Source organism: Lissotriton helveticus, chromosome 5_1 (assembly GCF_964261635.1).
Source record: "Lissotriton helveticus chromosome 5_1, aLisHel1.1, whole genome shotgun sequence".
NCBI classification, from domain to species: domain Eukaryota; kingdom Metazoa; phylum Chordata; class Amphibia; order Caudata; family Salamandridae; genus Lissotriton; species Lissotriton helveticus.
Genome location: NC_136065.1, coordinates 643807908 through 643831882, shown reverse-complemented (window position 1 = coordinate 643831882; position 23975 = coordinate 643807908). Strand labels below are relative to the sequence as shown.

Below are 23975 nucleotides of genomic sequence, written 5' to 3'. Positions count from 1 at the left end.
TTTGTAGACTGTTAATATCTGGTTGTTTCAGGAAGCTTCGTCCCAAACTTCATCCCCAACTGTTGCACCTCTGCTGCTTTTGGGTGGCCCTTCATTTCTGTTGGTTTTTTGGGAAGCACTGTCTGCGCTGAGAATCATTCAAGGCGTCCTTTCTCTTCTTGCAAGTAGCTGAAATTACTATGTTTATAACCTCTAGCTACCAAATCCCATTTCACCCTATTCCTTATCTATTAGCTCCTTATTCCACTCTGTTACCACATGCTTCCCCTCTCCTACACTAATCTCCCACCTCTCACTGCTGGACAAAACACAAGTGCCTGTTTGTCTGCTCCTCCTCTCCCTTCATACCTTCTGCCAAAATCTCTTCCTTCCTTCCTTTCTTCCTTCCTCTACTCCTTTCATTTCCTCCAATAGCACCATCACATTTTACTTACACCTATATTCCAAACTCACACTCAACTTTCTCCTAGAGTGCCATCTTCCATCACCCCATACAATGAGCCGAGAAATCAAGTTGGGGAGCACCCCTCCAGCATTCATGTTACCTCACTCTCTGATGACCTTTCAAAACTCATTACCCCATTTCCTCATTCTCCTGTCCACTGCACCATCATTACAGCCCCAGTGTCTTCTCCTTACCTCCTGTTTGCAACCACCTCTTAACCATACCACCACATCTATTCTCTTCCCAATCGCCATACTCCCCGGGGCTGATAAACTCACACCTTAACCTCCTAAATTCCTACACCTGCACTCTACCAAGCTTTGCCGACAGAGTAGTACTATAACTACATTAGTAAATAAGAGCAATAAATAGGCACAACTACACTAAGATTTATAATGGAGTGGTATGTAGTATGATTTTAATCTCAGATATAATCCTCTACTCTCTAGTACCCTGCATAATTGCTGGTAGAGTTTCTATGGTTGGAATATGCTGATGACGCACCTGTGTATGCATTACCTCGACAGGTAAACACACCACCGCTGTGGTCTTAACATGCCATAGCTGCACAGAATATTCATTTGGAATACATTATGGGTGTTTTGGACCTTTAGTGAGGGGTTTCAACTTTGAAAAGATAAAGATCCTGACTGTCAGCTTTGATAAACTAACACCCCAAAGGTCTACACCTTGATGAAACAGACACAAAATTGTTTGGTTCTCCAAAAATGTAAGGAAAGTAAAAGAAGAAATCAAAGACCTTAATAGACCGTGGAATAAAATGTATAATATCAGAGATAAGCTCCACTTCCTACAATGCTGAAGAATATATGAAGCTACTATTAAGAAAGTGAAAAGACAACCACGCAATACATTTTCAAGAAACAACCTGCCCCTGAGATACGTAAAAAACAATTACTGAATTCTAAAATCTGAATGCACCTCAACTAGCACATTTCCTCTAAAAACCTCTGCCACACTGGTGGTTCACTTTATTTCCAAAGTCATAGTCTTAAAAACTAGCACCATAGTACTTTACACAATGAACAGATAACACAAGACTGCAGGCCTTCAAGGTGCTCTTCTCCAATGATCTCAAATAACTCATCAGAGCCAGTAATACACATGGCTCATCAGCAGTCCCTTGTCCTTTCTAAGTGTTCACGAACATCCCCACCTTCCTCTTAGCAGTTATCCCAGCCAGAGACACCATTAACTGCTCCCGTTATCTGGCAAATTTAGCATGGAACTTAAGACCTTTCATATCAAACCTAACCCCAAAAACAAGATCTTGACGCAACAGACCCCTCCAGCCTCAGACCAGTCTAACAATGAACCATCCATGCTAATCTTATTGAAAGATCAGCCTTTTTTAATTTCTGACCTTTCCTCAAAGAAATCAACCTATTTTCAGAATGCCAATGGTACGTTCCCCTGGCCGGGGCTTGAACGACCTTGATCATCACTTGGGGTTACCTTAAGCTCACTGTTGACCAGAAAAGTGTCACATCAGTGTTGCTAGATCGTTCATTCATATTTGACACAAGACCCTAATTTATCACAGAGCCTGATTGTTGGACTTGGCTCTTTTTGCAGGGTCATCCCAGAAGTTTTTGCCTTCCTCCTTTAGTTTTTCTAACCTGTTGTTGGTGGTTTTATGACTCTGGGCACTTTATCACTGCTGATCGGTGCTAACTTGCATGTGCTCTAGCTTGTGTGTTGCTGGATCGTTCATTCATATTTGACACAAGACCCTAATTTATCACAGAGCCTGAGTGTTGGACTTGGCTCTTTTTGCAGGGTCATCCCAGAAGTTTTTGCCTTCCTCCTTTATTTTTTCTAACCTGTTGTTGGTGGTTTTATGACTCTGGATACTTTATCACTGCTGATCGGTGCTAACTTGCATGTGCTCTAGTTTGTAAACATGGTAGGATTGGTCTACACCTGTTTGGCATATTTCATTTATCTGTAAGTCCCTTTTACAGTGGTATCCCATATATCCAAGGTCTGTAAATCAAATGGTACTGGTGGGCTTGCAGCGCTGCTTGCGCCACTCTCTTAAACAGCCTTTCAAACATGTTTCAAGCCTCTGCCAAGGCAGGGCCTGTGTGAGCAGTTTACTACCACCATGACGTGGAATTTAAAGTGGTTGCCACGTCTGTATCTCCTCTTTTACTAGATATGAGTCACCCCTAAGGTAGACCCTAGCTATCCCTATGGGCAGGGACGGTGTAGGTAAAAGGTAGGACATGTGACTTAACTGTGTGGCATGTCCTGGTAGTGACAAACACCCTATTTGGTTTCTCACTGCTGTGAGCTGCCCTCTAATAGGTTTGCATTGGGGATTCCCTGATTTGTGCTTCAATGGTAATTTCTGATCTAAGAGGGGTAGCGTGACTACGTTCGGCATGTTTGGAATAGTAGTTATAAATCCTGCTTATTGGTGGTAGCAGATTTATTATACTATTTTAGAAATGCCACTTTTAGAAGTGCTAATAACAAAAATAGGGCTGGCTCTAATCAGTAAGGCTGAGCCATGAAAGCGAAACAACAAAGGAGATTGCCAATACTGATATCTTCATTTAGCAGAGACTTTTTCCAAAGTAAAAACAACAGTTCAATACCTGGAGATGCTATTCAATAGCTATTTATTCAAAATTTGTTCAAAAACAGGCATAATTTATACATTACTGCGCTATTTCGGATTGTATTCTTATCCAACAATGAGAAAAAGGACATAAATAAACAATGAAGAAAACTTCAAACATATCATCACTCTTCAAACGTTTCACATTCAATCCACTTTCATTCATGAAACACACACACAAACCGGAAATCAATAGGCCAGTTAGGAAATTGTCGGGTCTATGATCAAATTAATAAACCATTCCTGAAAGATGTGAGCAATACACTGATCTTAATGCACTTCTTATTAATTAATTATGAAATCAATTTTTGATACTAAAGTGGGTGTATAAATACAGGTACTAAACCAAGGACACAAGGTAGACAAGGTAGACCTAGACCAATTCAAGTCCCCACACAATTTCTGGTGGATCTGGCTTCATTTGCCCTCAAAAAGAACTACTTTTGCTTTGGCAAGGATTTCTTTTTCCAGACGAAAGGGGTAGCCATGGTGTGTCCCTTTGCGCCTGAGTTGGCAGTATTGTTTATGTCACTCTATGAAGACACCTATGTACACAACAACAACCCATTTTCTGAATATATTGTAACATGGCTACGTTTCATCGACGACGTGTTTTTAATCTGGTCAGGAGGTGAAGAAAAACTGAGACTCTTCCACAATTGGTTGAACGCCAGAACCATCAATATCCAGTTCAGTATGATGCATTCAGAGAGTAGAATATCTTTCCTGGATGTTGAAGTCTTTCCAGATGAAGGGAAATTGGCGACTTCACTTTTCACCAAGCCAACTGACCGAAATAAGGCCTTGTTGTTCTCCAGCAATCACCCTAGGAGTTTAAAAGAAAATCTGCCTTATGGCCAATTTCTACGTGTGCGAAGAAATTGTTCTTTTAACGAAGACTACAATTTGCATGCCGGCAACTTAGTCAAAAAGTTGTGCGAACGGGGTTACCCAAAAAAACTCGTTCGAAACTCAATGAAACGTGCCAGATGGACCCCTAGGGAAAGTCTACTTGTACGAAAAAAGAAATTACAACTGAAACGCCAAGTATGTGTCACTACTTTTTGCCCCAATGCTAACCAACTCAAAAAAACAATTGGACAGAATTGGCACTTGGTGAAGAATTTACATGAAAGCCTACAGGAGCTTCACCTGTTTGCATTTAAAAAGGAGAACTGCATTGCCAATTATGTGGTAAGAGCTGCCCCTCCAAAGGATCAACAACCCACGTTAAGACAACTTATGGGTTTGACTCCCATTACAGGCCATCATAAATGTGGGACATGTCTGTGCTGTGACCTGACTGTGGAAGGCATAGTCTTCCAACATAATGGAATTTCGTGGAAACACGTACATTCAGCAACTGTAAATCAAAATACGTAGTTTACGGAATAAAATGTCCATGTGGACTTTTATGTATTGGTAAAACCAACCAGGAAATCCGTCAAAGGATTTCGCAACACAAGTCCAGAATTAAACAGAAAGTGGAAACTGCCCCTCTGGTGAATCACTGGAATAGACTTCAACATCACATTACTGATCTGAGATGGACAGTCATCTCCAAAGTGGAAAAAGACCTCCGTGGAGGTGACTGGGACTTGAAATTATCTAGGAGAGAAGCTCTTCTGATTGTCAAATTCGACACAGCTGTGTCAGGCTTAAATGAGATGTCCGAAATTTATAAGCTTTAGATCTGAGGCCCTTGGTAGCGCTTCTCTTTCACTTCATCTGTTGTTGGCCCTTATTATGGTCCTAACGCTCTGTGCTCCTAGATGCTGTGATTTTTATAGTTGCTAGCACCGTTTTATTCCCACAATTTACTTGTTGATCCAGGTCTCCCTGGTGTTTAAAACTACAAGACCTCCGTTTCCACCTCCAGTCCCTCCAAGTAAATTCAGGCCCTTATCCAATCGGGCGTAGTCTTTCGCGGGTTCGCGACTACAATACCCAGAAACCCTTTGGGTGCGCATGCGCAATGCTTTGTGCGCCACCACTGACGACTTGTGTCTATGGAGTCCGGGCCGGCCATTTGACGGTAAGAATTCGGCATTTCGTACCGCTTTGTCCCCTTGAGACCTTGGACCACGTTCAATCTAGCTCTAAATGCCGTGTTTTATCTCAGCAGAAAAGACGACGCTTCCAACTAACGACCGACGCCGTGATTGGCACTCGGAATCAACTGCAAGCCTCCCGGCCCCTGACCTGAATGTTCTCCCGGTAAGAACACCGTAACGGTTCCGACCATTGTCCGGTTAGGAGGGTTGCTGAAATACGATGTACCAAGGTTTTAAAGCTCTTGCACATTGTGTTTTTTTAAGGCTGTTGCATCTTACTGCGCCTGCGGTGAAGATTCCGCCACCGCCTCATTAGGACTGTCTCCACTTTGTTTTGAGGTAATTTGATTGGCTTTACTATGCTTAGGAAATGCATTAGGGACTTGTGATCTAGAAGTGGTATTAATACCCCCCACGTTTGCTGATTTCTCTTTCTCTTTCTTCTCCTTTTTCTTCCCTTTTCATTAGGAGTCCTCATAATTTAATTTGATGGGTAAGTGCTCGTTGGGTTTTTATGGTCCCACTTTAATATTCAAATTACAAACTGAGACCTGGTTTTTGTCTCTCTCTTTTGTTTCCCATGCAGAGTGTTTATGGCCCTGAAGAGAATCCTCCCATTTATTAGGATTTGAAACGCATAGGCTGTGTCGGGTCTACCTTGTCTACCTTGTGTCCTTGGTTTAGTACCTGTATTTATACACCCACTTTAGTATCAAAAATTGATTTCATAATTAATTAATAAGAAGTGCATTAAGATCAGTGTATTGCTCACATCTTTCAGGAATGGTTTATTAATTTGATCATAGACCCGACAATTTCCTAACTGGCCTATTGATTTCCGGTTTGTGTGTGTGTTTCATGAATGAAAGTGGATTGAATGTGATACGTTTGAAGAGTGATGATATGTTTGAAGTTTTCTTCATTGTTTATTTATGTCCTTTTTCTCATTGTTGGATAAGAATACAATCCAAAATAGCGCAGTAATGTATAAATTATGCCTGTTTTTGAACAAATTTTGAATAAATAGCTATTGAATAGCATCTCCAGGTATTGAACTGTTGTTTTTACTTTGGAAAAAGTCTCTGCTAAATGAAGATATCAGTATTGGCAATCTCCTTTGTTGTTTCACTTTTAGAAGTGGGCCTTTCTGGTTGCTATGTGTCTCTGTTCCCTGCCCGGATGTGTATTGACGGTCTGGTTCTGACTGACAGGGTAGAGGGGATGTACATTTACTACAACCAGTCACAAGGGAGGGTTGAGGGGTGTCCTGTCTTTCCTGGGTGACTCAGAACTAAGCTGAATAGACCTTAGCTGAATTTAGAGTAGCAGGAGGAGTTGTCTCTTGCACCTGAATAGGCCTGGTCTGCAATTGGAGTTGTGGGAGGAGTAGCACCTGCACCGTAATAGGGTTGTGCCTGCCTTCCACAATGCTGGCTCTACCCCCCTGTGGTGAGCCTGGGGCTGGGACTTACAATGTGAATAGGGGTGTTGTGCACTTCAATAAGGTTTGAAGTGCCCACGAACAAAGACATTTTGACTATAAGTAATGGGGCTGTGACCCCATGTTTGTGGAACTGGAAGAACAGAAGAAAAGGACTGCTGTGTATCAGGAGGAACCAGCATCTGGGACACCCTACTTGTGGAAGTGAACCTGCAGCCCATTGGGCAGCTGAAGGGACTGCTGCTCTGCTAAAAAAAACATTGTGCTGGCCTGCCTGGGCCCTGTTTTCTGAGATTTACCAGGGTTGTTTGTCTGGCCTTGGATAAATCGAAGCAGTGCTGGGTGAGCGCTATGCTTTTCCACCATGTGAGAGGTGTTCATCAGCAGCGCGAGTGGAGCAATGGAAGGTGCTTCCCTCGTTATGTTCGGGAAAACTGTGGAAGGCTTGGGTCCTGTCACTGACCGGCCTGGACCACTAGTACATGAAAAAACAAAACAATGGCCGGGCAGTATTAAATTGACTACACAGTACCCAGACCTAGTGTAATAAATCACTAGGTTGGACAACCATTTGTGTTGATTGACTTATTATTTTTTATAAAATATTTTGTGCAAGAAATTCTTTAGCATCAAAAGATACAACACAACATTCATGACACAATACAAAAACCAAATTCAGTGGACTGAAAAACAATTGTCAAAACAATATGAAAACAATGAAATTGTCATACATAAATAACGTGGACAACTGGGGAAAGGCCTCAAATTAATCACTTTACAGAGGCTCCAATCCTGGATATACAATAAACAAGGGGACTGTTCAGTTTGAAAAAAACCTCCTCGTTATAACCATCACAAGATACACAGTGGATACCACATCAGGTGCTCAGGCTAGGAACAACATGGGAACATCTAAACAATTCCAAAAAGTGTTTTAGTTGAATCCTAGCATGCCCTAGCGATTTGGTATCTTGGAGGTAAGAACGTCGACGCGTTTCGAACCCGATACCATTCGGTGGGTTCTCCTCAGGACAGGGACTGGGGGGTTGTTGTCACTGTGAAACAATTAAGACATGGTGTAAGTGAGGGGTCATTTTAATAAGCTCATCGCATAGACTCACCCACTTCAATGTAAAAAAAGGGGTACCTTATTTGTGAGATGGAAGGGTCACTCCCTACGGGAAAAATGAAAATGAAATACGGGATTTAAATTAAATATAGTCTACCTGTGTTGTAAATATGCTGCGGACAGGTTGCTACAAGAAATCAAAGCGTACCTTGACAGAGGACGAGGTTGCCGCTGAACAAGAACGCGATGCCGGCCGTGATCAGTTCTTCGATGTATAGATCTAAAGTCTGGAGAGAGGTGTTGGACTCAGTAAAACTCGTGTACCCAGATAATGCACCGGTACACCGCAGGGTGAGAGAGGGAAAGCCTACCTTGTTTGACGAGGTCGTTTATTTACATAGAGCGCGTGGGAGGCGGCGGCCGCCGCACGGGCTGGCGTGCTGTTAAAAAAAGGGGAAAGCGCACGCATTTAAGCTGACATTCAGATGACCGTGATTTACAACAGTTGCAAACAGGGGATCCATACCCCAGGCAGATAACTTACTTTTCAATAGAGAAAGCGAGCTGCAACGGTCCGGCACCCAGTGACTTCAAAGACACAGCTTGTTACAAAAAAAGGGGGCGTGTCACCCTATATTTAAACGCCCAGTGGTCGCAGTGAGTTATGGGATGTGTAGTTTTTTAGTAGCAGGGAGTGCGCAGCACAGGACAGGTAGATCGTATACATGAGTGAATCTCTTATACCCAAGGTCGTGGTGCAACGCATACTCGAGAGTAGCAACGGCATAAGCAGACTTGTGAAACAGACAAAATAGGTCATTTATAGTTTGCTCAGTTCATTCAGATCGTTCAATCCTGACACTGCAGTGTTGAATTTCAGGATGAGGTATGCCTCTTTCTGTGCCAGTCTTGCATCAGGATCTCCTCCAGCACCCGGGACATTTTTTATACTTGCCAAAATGGTCCACTTCAGATCGTTCGCGACATGATCCTTTTTCAGAAAGTGCGACACCAGGGGCGCAGTGAGCACTTTGTTGTTAATTCGGGATTTGTGCTGAATTATCCGCTGGCGCACCTCTTGTGTCGTCTTCCCTATATAGATTTTGCCACAGGGACAAGTTATGGCGTACACTGCGTATTTGGTTTTGCAGTTTGTAAAGTCCTCATGGCGCCAGTGTTTTGTTCCATCGGTGAAGTGAGTGCCTTCAATCGTCAAACCGCAGACTGAACAAGTTCCACATTTGTGGTGGCCCTTCACTGGGCCCATGTTGAAAAGGGTACTTTGTGTCTCCTTTCTGACGGCACCCCTAGTGGAAGAGATTTGCTGTCCTATACTTCTGTTTTTTTTCAGTGCGAACAGGGGCTTGCCAATCTCCGGGATGATTTCCTCCACGAGGTGCCAATTATTCCGGATGATTTTTTGTACCGGATTTGTATGGGGTCCGAATGTAGACACACAAACCATCCGATCTGTTTGTGACTTAACCCTTTTCTGAAGTAGATGTTCACGGGGTGTCCATCTCGCCCTCTTCATGGAGTGTTTTACAAGCTTCCCCGGATATCCTCTCTCTCTTAGTTTGTTCATGAGGGCTTCGCCATGGATTTTAAAATCTTCAGTACTTGAACAATTCCTTCTCACCCTAAGGAACTGTCCATAGGGGGAGGTTGTTCTTCAGGGTTTTAGGATGATAGCTTTTATAGTGGAGCGAATTGTTCTTATCGGTTTTCTTCTGGTATAAGGTCGACTTGAGACCATCAGATGTTGCTTTGATCTCGACATCCAGAAATGGCATCACTCGGCAATCATACGCCAGGCTGAACTTTAAGCCCTCATGAACAAACTAAGAGAGAGAGGATATCCGGGGAAGCTTGTAAAACACTCCATGAAGAGGGCGAGATGGACACCCCGTGAACATCTACTTCAGAAAAGGGTTAAGTCACAAACAGATCGGATGGTTTGTGTGTCTACATTCGGACCCCATACAAATCCGGTACAAAAAATCATCCGGAATAATTGGCACCTCGTGGAGGAAATCATCCCGGAGATTGGCAAGCCCCTGTTCGCACTGAAAAAAAACAGAAGTATAGGACAGCAAATCTCATCCACTAGGGGTGCCGTCAGAAAGGAGACACAAAGTACCCTTTTCAACATGGGCCCAGTGAAGGGCCACCACAAATGTGGAACTTGTTCAGTCTGCGGTTTGACGATTGAAGGCACTCACTTCACCGATGGAACAAAACACTGGCGCCATGAGGACTTTACAAACTGCAAAACCAAATACGCAGTGTACGCCATAACTTGTCCCTGTGGCAAAATCTATATAGGGAAGACGACACAAGAGGTGCGCCAGCGGATAATTCAGCACAAATCCCGAATTAACAACAAAGTGCTCACTGCGCCCCTGGTGTCGCACTTTCTGAAAAAGGATCATGTCGCGAACGATCTGAAGTGGACCATTTTGGCAAGTATAAAAAATGTCCCGGGTGCTGGAGGAGATCCTGATGCAAGACTGGCACAGAAAGAGGCATACCTCATCCTGAAATTCAACACTGCAGTGTCAGGATTGAACGATCTGAATGAACTGAGCAACCTATAAATGACCTATTTTGTCTGTTTCACAAGTCTGCTTATGCCGTTGCTACTCTCGAGTATGCGTTGCACCACGACCTTGGGTATAAGAGATTCACTCATGTATACGATCTACCTGTCCTGTGCTGCGCACTCCCTGCTACTAAAAAACTACACATACCATAACTCACTGCGACCACTGGGCGTTTAAATATAGGGTGACACGCCCCCTTTTTTTGTAACAAGCTGTGTCTTTGAAGTCACTGGGTGCCGGACCGTTGCAGCTCGCTTTCTCTATTGAAAAGTAAGTTATCTGCCTGGGGTATGGATCCCCTGTTTGCAACTGTTGTAAATCACGGTCATCTGAATGTCAGCTTAAATGCGTGCGCTTTCCCCTTTTTTTAACAGCACGCCAGCCCGTGCGGCGGCCGCCGCCTCCCACGCGCTCTATGTAAATAAACGACCTCGTCAAACAAGGTAGGCTTTCCCTCTCTCACCCTGCGGTGTACCGGTGCATTATCTGGGTACACGAGTTTTACTGAGTCCAACACCTCTCTCCAGACTTTAGATCTATACATCGAAGAACTGATCACGGCCGGCATCGCGTTCTTGTTCAGCGGCAACCTCGTCCTCTGTCAAGGTACGCTTTGATTTCTTGTAGCAACCTGTCCGCAGCATATTTACAACACAGGTAGACTATATTTAATTTAAATCCCGTATTTCATTTTCATTTTTCCCGTAGGGAGTGACCCTTCCATCTCACAAATAAGGTACCCCTTTTTTTACATTGAAGTGGGTGAGTCTATGCGATGAGCTTATTAAAATGACCCCTCACTTACACCATGTCTTAATTGTTTCACAGTGACAACAACCCCCCAGTCCCTGTCCTGAGGAGAACCCACCGAATGGTATCGGGTTCGAAACGCGTCGACGTTCTTACCTCCAAGATACCAAATCGCTAGGGCATGCTAGGATTCAACTAAAACACTTTTTGGAATTGTTTAGATGTTCCCATGTTGTTCCTAGCCTGAGCACCTGATGTGGTATCCACTGTGTATCTTGTGATGGTTATAACGAGGAGGTTTTTTTCAAACTGAACAGTCCCCTTGTTTATTGTATATCCAGGATTGGAGCCTCTGTAAAGTGATTAATTTGAGGCCTTTCCCCAGTTGTCCACGTTATTTATGTATGACAATTTCATTGTTTTCATATTGTTTTGACATTTGTTTTTCAGTCCACTGAATTTGGTTTTTGTATTGTGTCATGAATGTTGTGTTCTATCTTTTGATGCTAAAGAATTTCTTGCACAAAATATTTTATAAAAAATAATAAGTCAATCAACACAAATGGTTGTCCAACCTAGTGATTTATTACACTAGGTCTGTGTACTGTGTAGTCAATTTAATACTGCCCGGCCATTGTTTTGTTTTTTCCCTCGTTATGTTCAGCACCTTTGTGAGATGCGTTGCAACCATTGTTTTTTCCCTTGTGGGTGGGGAAACCTCCAAAGTTCCTCTAAAACAGATCAGGGCTGAATACCCACCAGTGGCACCAGTACCGTGCTGAAGAAACTGGAAGCCAGGCAGAGGGGACTTCCCCAGAGGAAGAGAGAAGCAACCGGAAGCCAGGCGTGGCTGAGCCTGGTTGTGTGCGGGGTCCCCTGCCGTGAAAGTTCAAGCGGGGAAGAGCAACACCGACATAGACTTCACTCTGTGGAGAGAGGCCTGTCATGCCTCCCCATCGAGGGAGGCCCTGCAGCGCTGAAGGAGGCGATGGAGACTCCGCCCCATGGTGTCCCGGTTGCCTTCCTCCTCAACACGTGGTGGCTGCACAATGTGGTTGCAGGCAGCCACGGACCAGAGAGTCAGGGCGGGAGGCCCTGTCCACATGGTGTTCGTAAAACACTCGTAGAGCTGCCAGGTCAGTGAAGGCTTGTGGAACGAGGAAGGTCTCCTGAGAGGAGATTACCCCGATAGTGGGCCAGGGTTGTTTGTCTGGCCTTGGATAAATCGAAGCAGTGCTGGGTGAGCGCTATGCTTTTCCACCATGTGAGTGGTGTTCATCAGCAGAGCGAGTGGAGCAATGGAAGGTGCTTCCCTCGTTATGTTCAGCACCTTTGTGAGATGCGTTGCAACCATTGTTTTTTCCCTTGTGGGTGGGGAAACCTCCAAAGTTCCTCTAAAACAGAACAGGGCTGAATACCCACCAGTGGCACCAGTACAGTGCCGAAGAAACTGGAAGCCAGGCAGAGGGGACTTCCCCAGAGGAAGAGAGAAGCAACCGGAAGCCAGGCGTGGCTGAGCCTGGTTGTGTGCGGGGCCCCCTGCCGTGAAAGTTCAAGCGGGGAAGAGCAACACCGACATAGTCTTCACTCTTTGGAGAGAGGCCTGTCATGCCTCCCCGGCGAAGGAGGCCCTGCAGCGCTGAAGGAGGCGATGGAGACTCCGCCCTATGGTGTTCCGGTTGCCTTCCTCCTCAACACGTGGTGGCTGCACAATGTGGTTGCAGGCAGCCACGGACCAGAGAGTCAGGGTGGGAGGCCCTGTCCACATGGTGTTCGTAAAACACTCGTAGAGCTGCCAGGTCAGTGGAGGCTTGTGGAACGAGGAAGGTCTCCTGAGAGGAGATTACCCCGATAGTGGGTCTGTTTAGCCTAGAGCCGTTTTGCTTGCTCCGTGGGCACACACGACCAGTGTCAACAGCTGCACCGCAGGATCGTGAGCATCTGCCAGAGGAGCACATACCGTTAGAGCCCTCACTTTTGGAAGGGGTATTGCGGGCTGAGCACAGGATGGGCCCTGAGTATATTACAGCATTCTCCGTGGTAGCCCAGAACCATACTCAAGGGGGAGGCAGTGGGCTCCCCCTCTCACCCCTACATCTGGGCTTCCACACCTTCCACTCTGGATTTCTGGTGTCTGGCAGAACCACTCCTAAATGGAAGGTGCAGAAGTCCAGATGGAGTGGTGAGAGGGGTGAGGCAGTCCCCAGTGTGAGAACCAGTTTGTCAGGGGACAGCTCTGTGGGTATAGCTCCCAAGGAATGACCATGGTGACACTGCTTTGTGTTGTCTTTGCGTACTGTCAAATGGGCAGGGGTCGGGAGATTAGTGCCAGGCAGACTGTCACAGAGAGAGGAGAGCCTCGCCCGTGACCCTGGACAGCCTGAGGGTGCAGACCCTGGGTTGAGGCACAGTAGCAGACTAGCACTCCACTGATGAGTGGTAAAGTTGAGCAAGGATACTATGTAACTGGGGAAACCGCCCACAACTCTGTGAGATGGCAAGGACCTGAGGCCCCTGGATGGCCTGGGTCCTGGTTCTGGCCGCGGAAAGCTAAGGAGTCCCCATGGGTTAGCTTAGTTGGTTCCGAGAGCAGAGACAGAGGGATCCACATGGGTCCACACCGAATCAACCGGAAGCCAGGCAGAGGATGAATCTGGCTGTGGGCGGGGCTCTCCCCAAAGAAGAGAGTAGCATCCAGAGGCAAGGTGTGGCTGAGCCTGGTTGTTAGCGGGGCCCACTGCTGTGAAAGTTGAAGCAGGGAAGAGAGGGATGGAGGCTTTGCTCTGTGGAAAGAGGCAAGCCCCACCTCCCCAGTGAGGGAGGCCCTGCAGCGCAGAAGGAGCAAATGGAGACAACGACCCATGGTCTTCAGGTCGGCTTCCTCCCCAGCGCGTGGCAGCTGCACCGTGTGGTTGCAGGCAGCCATGGACCAGAGAGGCAGGGCGGGAGGCCCTGGCCCCATAGAGGCCGTAAGACAACCGTCGAGCCACCAGGTCAGTGGAGGCTTGGGGAATGGGGAAGGTCTCCTGAGAGGGTATTGCCCCGATAGTGGGCCTGTTTGGCCTAGAACCGTTTTGCCCAAGCCCTGGGCACACAAGACCAGTGTCAGCATCTGCACCACAGGATCACGTGCAGCTGCCTGAGGGGCACATACCCTAAGAGCCCTCACTTTTGGAAGGGGCATTGCGGGGTGAGCCCAGGACGGGGCCTGAGTACATTACCACATTCTCTGTGGTAGTCCAGAAGCCTACGCAGGGGGAGACAGCGGTGGCCTTTTCTGCAAACTACTATTTATAGACTGATATGAATATCTGTGGCGATAGGCCTACTGTTGGCATGAGGTTTCTGATATGTGCACTGTGCAAGTGGCTGCTATAGTGCATTGCTGTTAGTGTTTATACCTAATGCTTTTTCTAATATGTGCATGCTACAGGTGGTTACTATGGTGCACTATGGATGATGTGTTTGCAAAGTGTTTTATGCTCAGAATAATCCTTCCAGTAGTTACTGGTCAACCCAACTCAGATGTTTATGACAGTGGCCTGATTGGCCTAGTGATTATGTAATCCCTGTGAAGTCATGACAAGGGCTTAGTGGCACAGTATTATATGTGATTGTGATCTAATGTGTTTTAATGGATAAAACAAAGGATATTTTTATATAAACTTGTGTAGAGTCTCGTTTGTGGTGTGCTTAGTGTGTCGCTGCTGTGTGAGTGTGTTGCACAAATGCTTTACACATTGCCTCTGGGAGAAGCCTGACTGCTTTGCCAAGCTATCAAGCTATCAAGAAGCTGGTGCCCTAACTCTTATCATCTTATATCGTCCGCCTACCCCCATGCCTCTGTTTCCTGCCGCTTTCTGCGAGCAGCTTTCTGCTTTAATGACCTCTTCAGTCCGCGTCGCCATATATGGCGACTTTAATTATTGGTTTAACCATGCTGACGCTGGTCCTCACGCCACCGAATTGTTTGAGGCACTTTCTAGCCTCAACTTGACACAGCATGTCACTTCCCCCACTCACATTGGGGGTAACACTTTAGACCACATCTGGACACAGGGGGTGTCGCTCTCTGGCCTGACCATCTCCCCCTGCGTCTGGTCCGATCACTCATTGATCGCGTCGTCTATTCTTATAAAGGGCCTGGTCAGGCCCCCCTCCCGGCACGGAGGGCTCGCTCAAAATTGGAAGACTCTCGACTCAGACGCTTTCCTCTCCTCTCTCGCCAAGACTCAGCCTGTACTTTCCGACTCCCTAGATGTTAACACCATGGACGCCAACATCTCACATTGGCTCACGACGGCCAGCGACGCATGTGTACCTCTTTCCCGCTTTTCTCGTACACACCCCAATAAATCCCACAAATGGTACAACTCCACTTTAAAATTACAACATCTGGAGCTGCGCCGACTGGAGCGCAGATGGCGGCGCAACTATCTCAGCTCCGACAGGGAAGCTTACGTGTAAGCGCGCAAAGCTTACAAAGCCACAATCATTTCTACCAAGACTGCTTTCATCTCCAACAGAATTCTTACAGCCCCTAATAGATCTAAGGAGATCTTTAAAGTCCTTGGCGAACTGACATCGGACGCCAGGACACTCCCGAGCCCACCCCCTTCCTCAGAGTCATGCACTGCCTTAAACTCATTCTTCATTGACAAAATCATCGCTATCAAAAATTCCATTCCCTACGCTCCTACCCCAATTACAGCAGCACCTCCCCTTTCAAACACTCCTACTCCCCCTCAGTTCCCCGCGCTTGACTTGGAATCTCTTGCTAAACTGTCCACCCGCGTGAAATCTGGATCCCCCAACGACTGCTGCCCTCCCTCTGTGTTCCGCGATATCTGTCAAACCCTCCCACACTGTATCCTCCCTCTTCTCAACTCCTCCCTCACTTCGGGCATAGTCTCCAGCTCATTCAAGGAGGCCGTACTGTTGCCTCTCCTAAAAAAGCCTGGCGCCGATTCAGCGACTCTGGCCAACTACCGCCCTATATCCCTCCTGCCTTTTTTATCTAAAATCCTAGAGGCTCACGTCACGACCTGCCTCTCGCATTTTATTGAGGAGACCAACTTCCTGGCGCCCAACCAGGCTGGGTTCAGACCAGCCCATTCCACGGAGGCTGTGATCCTCGCCGTGTTGGACAACCTCAGACGCAATGAGGATAGAGGGCAACCCCAGGCATTAGTCTTGCTCGATCTATCGGCGGCATTCGACACGGTGGACCATAACATCTTAATCCACCGTGTCGAGTCCGCCGGAGTCTGTGGGGTTGCTCTGTCCTGGATCAAATCCTTCTTAGAGGAGAGATCCCAGGCAGTCAGCATGGGCCCCTTCCGTGCCACTAGCGTCTCATCATCCTGTGGGGTCCCTCAAGGCTCTTCCCTGTCCCCCCTCCTTTTTAATTTGTATCTCCAACCCCTCCTTCACTCTTTAGGCAAGTGGGATATCACCGTGTTCAACTACGCGGATGATCTACAGATTATTTTTCCCCTCACCACTCCCGACGCCGTCAAAAATTTTCAGACAGTCTTAACACACATTCAGCATTGGATGAACCAAAACCAACTTAAGCTCAATCCGAGCAAGACTGAGCTTCTCCTTCCTGGGAGAAGTGCCCCTTTTTGGGGCCCTCAGTACTGGCCTGCTGAGCTCGGAACACCTCCTTCTCCTGCTGGATGTGTAAAAAGCCTTGGGGTCCTGATTGACTCCGGACTCTCTCTCAAGGCACAAGTGAGCGCAGTAACATCCTCCTGTATGTTCCAGCTCTACAGGATACGGAAAGTCGCTCACTTCCTGTCGCCTGAAGCCTTGTTGCAAGTTTTAATTGCCCTGGTGATGTCCCGGCTGGACTTCTCCAACTCAATCTATTACGGTCTCCCTAAATCTCAGCTGGCCAGGTTACAGATCGTGCAAAACCAGGCAGCTCGGCTTGCTTTCAAGATCCCTAAATGGCAGTCGGCTCAACCACTGCTACGTCATCTTCACTGGCTACCAGTCAGTGAAAGAATCACTTTCAAGGTTCACTGCCTGGTCTTCAAAGCCCTCACTGGCCCCTCCCCTGCTTTCCTTAAGTCCCTAATCACCCCCTACTGTCCTTCTCGCACTCTTAGGTCTACCCATCTCCAACTCCTAGTCGTTCCTCGTTTCAATCTTTCTAGATCGGGTGGTCGCAGCTTCTCTTGTCTAGCCCCTAAGCTGTGGAACTCCCTCCCACTTCCACTTAAGTCTTCTTGCTCCCTTCTCTCCTTTAGGAAATCACTAAAAACACTACTCTTCCCTCCCCTTCACTAACCTCTTTCCTCTTTCCCCTTTTTTGTCTCCCCTCTTCCTTCTCTAAGTCCGATTAGCGCCAGGAAACTCACGGTGACAGTGCGCTCAATAAATTCATCATAACATAACATCTTCAGCTTGTAACTCCCTTGCCCTGACTAGAGTGGTGGGTTCTGTTGGGCTTAGGTGCATACCCTAGCCAACTCGAAACCCCATTTCTAGCAATCTTGGAATCAAGGTACCACTGAAGATTGTTTTTCATCCTATCTTGCTTAGTGATCAAATACAATTATTCCACCTTACACAACTATCCCTTTCACATTTAATGCCAATGCGCCTTAAGAATTGACTATTCCCCCTGCTTTCATTCAGAGAATGCCTTTACCCTCTTTTGAAGCTCATCAGATCCTTGAACCTCTCTACCTGCATTTATACTGACAATAAGCAGATTGCCGGCAAACTAGAAAATTCCAAAGAACTGCACTCCCTAGGCCTTTCTCTTAAAGCAGTGGATTTTTGGATTTTGGGTAACCATCATAAGATTAATTAATCAAAACCAGAGATACTTTTAGGTGAAACTGTGCTCCACTAAAGTTCTATGGCCCCAGGAACCTTGATTCCCACCAGCCCTTTCCACTGACGAGAGCAATCTGGCAGTTAGCATGGATTCTGATCACTACTTTGAGCCACAGATGAATATAGTGACTTGGGGGCAGATGTATCGAAATACCTATTTGCGATTCTCAAATAGCGATTTTTTGAGAATCGGTATTTGAGAATTGCAAAATATTCCTTATTTGCGAATAGCAAATTGCGAATTCGCAACTAAGGAATAATTTCCCATTCATTTCTATGGGCCATGAGGCCCATAGGAATGAATGGGAAGTTATGCTCAATTTGCGATTCGCACTTTGAGAATCGCAAATTGAGAATAATTTCAAGGGTGCAAGGGTGTCATAAGGATACCCTGATGCACCCCTGAAATTCACATGTGTTCGCATATAGCGCACATACATGCCCTAAGGGTATGTATGTGTGCCACATGGCACCTTCACAAATGCAAAAAAAGTGCTTTTGTGAAAGATATCGCAAATTACCACCAACTTCAAGTTGGTGGTAATTTGCGATTTCTTAATGAGAAATCGCACAACTTGGGTGCTTCATACATTGCATTTAAAGGAATCGCAAAACTTGTGATTCCTTAAATGCAATCCCAAAATAGGGAATCGCAAATTTGCGATTCCATATTTTGCACTGAAAGTTGCTACATACATACCATTTTGCGAAAATGAGTTTGCAAACGCCGAAATTCTGCGAATTTCGCCGTTTGCATACCCATTTGAGCTTCATACATCTGGCCCTAAATTCCTCATTCTTTACCTTCTAAATCCTGCAACATATATGGCCATCTGTTTTTCACCCTGGGTACCAGAGACCTTGATTATTTTCTTTCTAGCATATACTTCACATTAGGATGATTTTCCTCTTCTATGCATGCTCCAAAATATTGAGAATGCAAAACTCTGCCTCTAAGATCGCATCTCCCTTTAAGCTCTGCACTTTCCCCTTGTAGCATGACCATGGTATCTCCTGCTGGCTGTACATGGCATTGGATTGATCTTCAAGTATAGACTAGCCCACTTTTGACATCCCGACATTCAGAGTGCCTTTGATTGGTTACTCATCATTCATGGAAAACCAAGCTAAGAGATTCTTTTTCAGAAAGTATAAGGTCAAAACTGGCTCTCCTTCCAACTGGGACTGGTCCTTGATGGTCTAGGAGGGCCCTTGAAATGAAAAGGGGGATATCCTGTTAGCCCCATTTGCCATTGCAAAGTCAAAAGAGGTAATGTTAAGATTTTCCTATGTTCTGGCAACTGTTCCTGTCCCAGGAATGAGCATTAAGCCTCTGGAGGTGGGATGAGTAGCAAAACTGGTTATAAGACAGCCCTGGCTCAAGGGGGTTACAGAAGCATATGGAGGGGTACAGGTAATGACATGCACACACCCACAAAAGAGTAAGCTCATTACTATTCACAAACGGCACAACTAAAGTTACTACAGCTAAAATGGGACCTGAAAAAGTAGTGAATTACACCAGCTCAGAACTCAAGTAATTTAATCTCCACAAATGGCCAACCAATGGTTCTGCAACACTATCTCACAGAAAATGATGTTGGTAGGGACTTAAAATAAAACCTCAAAGGAAATAATGTTAAATTAAATTACATTATTTAAAATAGTTAAAATGTAAATAAATATGATTTTATGTCAATAAAGTTATTTCTTAATTATAAAATGTTTTAACAATCTCTTCTAAAAGGTATAAATGATTCTAACATTAATTTTGATGAAACTCTAATCATATTAGCTTTAATAAAATGTTTACCTCACTTTTAACAATTGGTAATGCTTAATGAAAAATATTTTTGTCACTTTAGGTGGGAATTTATTTTTAATTTTAAACTTCCGAAAAATAAATGTTGTTTGTTTAAATTAATTCAAAATATAATTTAAAATTAAGTTACCAGTGCTGCAGTATTCTTCACTCCGTTCTACATTTAAAATAAATGCATGAAATAAATGTTCATTAATAGTTAACATAAAAATATTCACTGTCGACGCTGAGAGTAAAGTTGATACATCAATTTTTTGCCAACTGATTACGTCCATATCTTTTTGGATATTGACTTCCTTAAGGAAATTGTGCAGCAAACAAATTTTCGTGTAGAATGATTTCTGAGGGAGCATGGAGCCACTCTATCTAGGACCTCATTCACACCCGTAGACCAAGATTGCATTGCTACTGATCTACTTGCACGATTTGGGTGGCATCTTCCATGGACCAGTAGTTAACTTTGCAAACAGCAGTAGCATTTATTTTTCTCTAATTGAGGAGATAATGGACTTGCTTATGGCATGCTCAACACCTTAATCCATCTTCCAAATGTGGTAGGTATTTTGTTTGCAAAATGAAACGTGCATTTTAGTCACCACACTTCACATAATGGTTAGACGGAAATTAGTCCTACTTGCCAAGAGTAGCCTTGGCTAGTTTTTGAAGTGCTCTTTCCGGAACTTAGACAGTCTTCCCTAGATTCAAACCTAGATATTCTCACTCAGTTCAAGGACTGTGTGCCTTATAAGGTAGTCTCCAAAACCCCCAACTTGCATCCTCATAGTGGAAGGAGTTTGATTCAGGATAATGAGTGCACTACAGGCACAAAACAAACACATTTTCTTGAGTTTGAAATAGCCAGCAATGGCGTTAGCAACTGTTCACTTGGCAAGTATACAGTATTTGTGAGGACTTTGAAGGAGACAGAGATTAGAAGAAGCAGGAAAATCTTTAGCTAGGTGTGTTTTCACAGGGATATCACGTAGGTAGAAAGCAGATGGTCAAGGTAGTACGGATACACATGCCAACACTTAATCTTCACCAACAGTCTCAACCCCATTGGCGCCTTACTGAACCCGATGCTGAATTTCTGCCTCACTCAACTAAGCAGATTACTCCAAACCATACCGAACGCAGCAGATAGACTCATCCCTCAACCTCACAGAACACACACACTCACTCTGCACCTCAAACAGCCTCACTTGCTCCCTATCAGCATCTCTTTTCAAATCCCAGACACACACATTCAAAGCCTTAGACAGACTGGCTCAACATACCTCAATAGCGCCTCAGGCACTTTGCTCAGCAGGACTCATACTCGCACACATCCCATGCATTCGCAGCACCAGATAAGGGAAAAGTGGCTTCACCTAATTTGCTTGGTGGAATGACCGGCCCCTACACATATCCGTTGTCTCTAAAATTTAAGCATTTTGCACTTGGCTCTTTAACCAGGTGAATCCAGGTGAATCTATGAATCAGCCCTGGGCGGGTGACAGGTTACCCTCCTGGATGAGATTGCACTTTACAAACACACAGCACATAACAGAGGACTCGCTACACATATGGGTGACATATATGTCCTGCTTGCCATGTTCATCCACTGTCAGAATTTAGTAGATCTTTGGTTTGCCGTATGACAAGTGCATAACAGTCACAGCACTGCACATAGCAGTTGATGGGACATATGCCACTTTCTCACTGACGATGGTGTGTGTCAACAACAAATGCTTTTTTTTAAGTTTAGGACGTACTCTCTAGGGAACTTAGGCAGTTTTCCCCAGTATGTTTGCCTTTGTTACAAAGGAAGAGATGCTCACTCAGATCAATGACTGTCTGCTTTGGCGGGCAGTAGCTGACACCCCCAACTTGCATCCACAAACTGGAAGGAGTTGGATTTAGCACAGCGAGTGCACTAATGACGCATGTAAGACACATCTTCCTGAGCCTCAAGTGGCTGTCAAGGCAGAGTTTTTTTTTGTTTCTTTAACGAAATTTTGATACAGCGTAAAATTGCATCTGACATTGCATAATAAAGATAGATCATATTATCCCATTACTGGGACGGAGGTCTGCTCAGGACATTTACAACATCATGTATAATCTCTAAAAGAAAATAGAATGCAATGTATATGATAACTATTCATTTGCATATCTAAATAGGAAGATATAGCCCTATGAGGAAAGGAGTGGGGTTTGGGAACAATCTTCAGTATTCTGATCTGATCTAGGGTGCGAAGATATAGACGGGTGACCAAATATCTTTGGGACGAGATGCGAGAGGTTGTAAATTAGCATAATCCTCTCCTAAACTCTTGCATTCACTCATGCATTCCAGCCATTTTTTATCAGTGAGCGGTCTGATCCCGCCCCATCGCTGCGATATATCTGTCTTGCCTAGTAATAATGCCATAGAAACCAAGCGGCGAACTGTTTGGGGTATTTTGTGGGTGTAGCCCAATAAGGCGATGACTGGGTCGAGGTCATTTTATGGTTGGCCATAGCGGAGTTATGCACATATACATTTCCCCAATAACTGGCAATCACTGAGCATGCCCAATATAAATGGGCAAAGTCTACTCCATAAGCTTGGCATTTCAAACATTTGTCAGATTTGTTATGATCAAATTTGGCAATATCTATTGGGGAGAGATAGCAACTGTGTAAGTATTTGAAGCGTATCAATGTGTGTCTGTGATTGATGGAAACCAGCTTTATTTGTGCACAAAAATAGCCCCATACTTGGTCTTCAAGAGGGGCTCCCAGTTCCGCCTCCCAAACTCCCCGTTTCCGCATGGTAGTCTCTGGCCTCGGATCATACAGGCGTGATATAGCTGTGATGTTGTGTGCCCGCCATCACGGGTACCAAAAGTAAAGAGCACATCTCTCCAGTCTTGAAATCCCTTTATTGGTTGCCCTATGAAGCAAGAATTCTTCTAAAGATTGCCTGTCTATCTCACAAAGCCCTCCATTTCAAAACCCCCAGTTATCTAGCGCAAAAGCTAATATTATCTGAGGGGGTGAACCTTCTAGGAGTGCTAACTCTCTCCTCCTGAAATCACAGATCTTTCGCAAGAGAACGTGTCAAGGAGCTTTCTTCGGCCCTGCACCGAAGACCTGGAACTCTCTCCCACCGGAAATACGCAGAATCTCCTCCAAGGTTGTCTTCAAATTGGAAGTAAAAAGACTCCTCATAAACAAGTACCTTCCTTAAAAGGGTCTCGGATTGTCTGCTCTAATGCTCTGGACTTACACCCTAAATCCTGCCTTTGGTGTTATTTTGCTATACTAGTCACTTGCTCGCCTCTCAGTTCTCAATGGTCCCATTATTATATTTCCCTTTGTTGTCCCTTTTGTTCATAACCTTTTGTTTGATATGCGTATTTGATTTGCTTGGTATTCCTTTTGTGGAGAAGTGTGGCTCAGTGGTTAGAGGCGGCAGACCCGGAATCTGAGATCGGCCATGGACCAGTGTCATCACCACCATTTTAATAATGGCCACTTGCCCCACCAATGAGAGAGGTAACTTTATCCATCTGTCCATCTGTGTAGTCAGGGCCTCCACTGCCAGCTCATAGTTATGCTGGTGAACCTGATCCTTATTCCTGCGCAGTTGGATACCCAAAAATGTGGAACCTTTCTGCGGTCCGTCCAAGAGGATACTCGATAGTGGTTGGACAGCATCTGTGAGTGGGAAAAGCTCTGATTTAGTCTAGTTAATGCAGAGCCCTGTGAGATGACCAAATCTGGTCATCTCTTGCATGAGCGGTGGTATGTTGCCACTGGGGTGCCGAATGAACAATAAGATATCGTCTGCATACAGTGATAATAACAATTGGCTATGTGTACGTTTTAGCCCTCAATGAGCGTGCCTATATACTAGTGCCCTTACCAATGGGTTCATTGAAATAATAAAAAGAAGATCGGGGAGTGGGCAGACCTGTCTGGTGCCACGATGCATTGTGTCTGTGAGCGCTGTTTATCCTGACACGGGCAGTAGGTTTGGTGTATAATAGCATGATCAAAGCGAGAAATGGGGAAGGATTCCCAGTTTCAAGGGGAAAACTCTTAAGAAAGGCCATTCGAGTGAATCGAATGCCTTACCAGCATCTAATAGGCCACTGAAGCTCGTGTATCTGGGGTAACCTTATTGAGTACTGAAAATATTGTCCGGAGATTGAGGGAAGTCGAAAGGTGTATGACAAAGCCAGACTGGTCTGTGAAACGATCTGTTCCATCAATAAGGCCAATCTAGTGGCCAATACCTTGGCTAAGATCTTATTATCAAGATT

General features: G+C 45.2%; 1 protein-coding gene across 1 annotated transcript in view; it reads right to left on the bottom strand.

Moving 5' to 3' along the window:
- LOC144753328 (neuromedin-U receptor 2-like) overlaps positions 1-23975 on the bottom strand; it is a 217123-nt gene that overhangs the window by 178556 nt on the left and 14592 nt on the right. The gene's annotated exons all lie outside the window — the stretch shown is intronic.